This window comes from Hyperolius riggenbachi, chromosome 2 (genome assembly GCF_040937935.1).
Source record: "Hyperolius riggenbachi isolate aHypRig1 chromosome 2, aHypRig1.pri, whole genome shotgun sequence".
Lineage (NCBI taxonomy): Eukaryota > Metazoa > Chordata > Amphibia > Anura > Hyperoliidae > Hyperolius > Hyperolius riggenbachi.
The window spans coordinates 252960553-252964306 of NC_090647.1; the positions used below are offsets into that span (position 1 = coordinate 252960553).

Sequence of the window (3754 nt, forward strand, 5' to 3'; positions counted from 1 at the left end):
CTAGGTACGATCATTGGACCAATCGCATGGCAAGCTAGGTACAATCACATGGCAAGCTAGGAACAATCATTTTGAACGATTGGACCAATCGCATTGCAATCTAACTTCAATTAAATGGCAAGCTAGGTACATTTACAATTTTTCTTGTTTTTATTATTTCTTGTGTACACTACTACAGTAATACATAAACCATACACTACTTTCTTTTATGACAGTTTATAAAATGGCTTCATCTTTACCAAGCACTTCTGCCGCTACTACTGCTGCTGATGTGGAACAACCACGACTAAGTCGAGAACAAATGGTAAGAAAAATGATAGCATTTGGATGATTTTTTTTATTGCACTACTCTTTCATTATTTGGAAACACTAAAGACTCTTCAATTCTCAGAAAAAACAAACAGTGAGTTAATTAGATTCCCTAATCTTGTTGCACAGTAAATCCAGTTATCTAAATTACTGGCTTACTGGAGTACAGACTTTTACTGGAGTCTTCTTTGTTATATTTTGAAGCCTATCATGATTTCTAACAATAGTTTTACACTTATCAGTTGATTCTTTGTGAAATGATGACATGCCTACATTTTTTTGTGCCATCCCAATGCATAAACATGTTTTCCCCCTAAAGAAGTTTCATGGGCCACATTTGTAACTCCAATGCTTTTTCACTGACCACCCAAACAAAAAAAATCTAAAAGTTTTCGATGCGGCTGACTGTATCTTCTAATATCAGCTACCTGCATATAGTGGTGCAAGGTATATGTTACCACACTCTATCTTGCCGGGTCTGGTTGCACTCAGTATAGGTAGCCAGCTGTAGTTCACCCCAGTACAGCTAGACAAGCATAGGTTCCCCAGTATAGGTGCCTGGGTATTGGTCCCCCCAGTATAGGTAGCCAGGCGTATTTGCCCCAGTATAGTTTGTCCCAGTATAGGTTAACTAGGTAGTTGCCCCACAGAATAGGTTACATAGGTAGCTGTCCCCCAGTATAGTTATTTTCACGCCCTCAGCCCCATAATGGAGGGGGTGAGTCAGCCTTGGGGAGGGAAGCCGACCTCTCGCTCCCTTCCTCGGTCTACCCTCCGTCCTCCCTCTTCTGAGTCTTACTAAAGAGTGAATGTAGGGAAGCTTTACATACACAAAGCAACTCACCTGCCTGCTTTACAATTGACGCTCACTCGCCGTAGTTCTCCTCTGCAATCCGCTGATACATACACTGCTTCCATCTAAACAGGTAGCATTGTCTGTATACCGGCTATGCAGAGGAGGAGACCAGTGGCAAGTGAACGGCTATTGAAACGCAGGCAGGTGAGTGGCTGTCTGTATACAGCCAGTGCCGGATTTAGGCCAAGGCCCCCTAGACCATGGCCTAGGGCACCACAGGAGGAAGGGCACCAAAGCAGCAGGCTGCAATACAATGAGGTCAGGGTGAGCGCTTTACCGTGGTACTCTGCTGCAGCAGCCACCTTGCTCTCTGTGCACATTTGCATTGTGGCCGGCGGCTATGCACTTGGGCAGCATTGGAGACGGAAAGGAAGAGGAAGCTTCTGCACTGGAGACGAGCGGAGAAATGAGTGACACAGGTGGCTACTGCGGTGTGAAGGCGAGCAAGCTACCTATACTGAATGGGGGGGGGGGGGGGGGATGGGAAAAGGAGGGATTAAGGGAGTCATCTGGCTACCTATACTGGAGGGAAAGGGGGGGAAGAGTCATCTGGCTACATACACTAGAGGGACGGGGGAGGAGTCATTTGGCTACCTATACTGGAAGGAAAGGGGGAGGTTTTATCTGGCTACATATACTAGAGGGAAGGGGGAGAAGTCATTTGGCTACCTATACTGGTGGGGTACCCATACTAGAGGGAAGGGGTCATATCACTACCTATGCTAAAGGGGGGTGGCTGGTGACAGTGGCCTAGGGCGGTAAAGAGTACAAATCCGGCCCTGTATACAGCGCTTCCCTGCGCTCACTCAGCATTCAGACTCGTAGAGGTGAGCGCAGAGTGCGGACCGCGCATTGGAAGGGAGCGAGAGGTCGGTATGCCTTCCCCGTGGCTGACTCCCCCCTCCATTACACCGCCCCTACAACTAAAGCTTATATGCGGGTATCTACTATATATTGTATTACTGTAAAAAAAATGTACACACCTGAACATTACCAATAATGTTGTGTTTCCTTGAAGAAATTTAAAAAACTGTTATACAAATAATCGTTTAATTCTTGCTCTTTTCAGGTCGAGTTATTACATGCAGAGATGAGGCGTAGAAGTGGTCAGGATCAGGAAAGTTTCAGTTTCCCAGAAAATCCAATGCGTGACCCAAATAACCCTGATGACCAAGATGACTTTGATAGGCACAGAATTGGACATCGTGCATGGTGCAGTTGTGGCAATTGTGTGCCAATGCCAACAGGGATTGAGTCAATATGTTGTAATGAAATTTCCAACGTACAAACTGTTATGGAAGATCTACCATGCATATTGGATCATCCAATGATGCCACAGTTATGTGGAAATGAACGATGGGCACGCATTTTCCTGTTGTTATCTTCAGGATTTGTTGGAATGGATCCAGCGGATAGAGATATTAACAGGTATGATTCAAAACCAAAGTATTATATTTATTTGTATTACGTTAATATGTTTCTTCGATTTTCAATAAAAACACCCTTATATTTTTTTATAAATCCGTGATATACATTTTCATTATATACACAGAGCATTGAGATTCAATCCATATTAGAGTTAGCATAGCACCGAGTATATACGTGTTCCACATAAAAACTTGACAAGTGGTAAGATAGGTTGCTGTCCCCCAGTATAGGTTATTTTAGTTAGCTTCCCCTCAGGATAGATTAGGTAGCAGACCCCCAGGGCAGGTTAGGTAGCTGACCCCCAGGATAGGTTAGGTATGTGTCCCCAACACCCATAATGGAGGGGGGAACCGCACCGCAGGGAGGGCAGCCCGACCTCTCCCTCCCTTCCTCTCCCCGGGCCGCCCTCCATGCTCCCCCATCCGAGTGCAGGGTGAGCATGCAGGGAAGCGCAGTACTAAACTACTCTCCTCCGTCCCGGGTTCCAATCGCTGCCGGTTTCCTCTTGCTTTCAATAGACGCTAATACACACGCTATTTCCAAACCAGGGACGGAGGAAAGTAGTCTAGTAAAGCTCTTCCCTGCACGATAACCCTGCCCTATGAGGGTGGAACATTGAGGGCGGCTCGGGGAGAGGAAGGGAGGGAGAGGTCGGGCTGCCCTCCCTGCGGTGCTGCTCCCCCCTCCATTATGGGGGTGGGGGGCACCTACCTAACCTATCCTGGGGGGAAGCTATCTAACCTTTCCTGGGGGTCAGCTAACTAATCAAACCTATACCTTGGGGGGCAAGTACCAAATGGAACCTAATCTAACCTATACTTGGGGACATCTACCTAATATAACCTTTACTGGGGGACACCTACCTATCTAACCTATTCTGGGGGTCAGCTACCTATCTAATCTATACTGGGGGGCACCTAACTGATTGAACCTATACGGGGACAGCTACCTAAACTAATCTATACCGGGGTGCACCTAACTAATTAAAACTATATGGGGGCAGCTACCTAATGTAACCTATAACTAGGACATCTACCTAATCTAACCTATACTGGTGGGCACCTAATTATCTAACCATTATTGTGGCACCTTCATACCTAGCTAGCCTATACAGGTGGCAACTATATTGTATAACTATATTTGTGTCCCCTACCTAACTAA

General features: G+C 46.0%; 1 protein-coding gene across 1 annotated transcript in view; it reads left to right on the top strand.

The window, feature by feature from the left end:
- The window catches only part of CAMKK1 (calcium/calmodulin dependent protein kinase kinase 1), a 350786-nt gene extending 348503 nt beyond the window's left edge, over positions 1 to 2283 (top strand). The window contains exons 16-17 of the transcript XR_011026205.1: positions 216 to 304; positions 2235 to 2283. The gene's annotated coding sequence lies outside the window, so the exon portion shown is untranslated. The remainder of the gene's footprint in view (positions 1 to 215; positions 305 to 2234) is intronic.
- The last annotated feature ends 1471 nt before the right edge of the window (positions 2284 to 3754 follow it).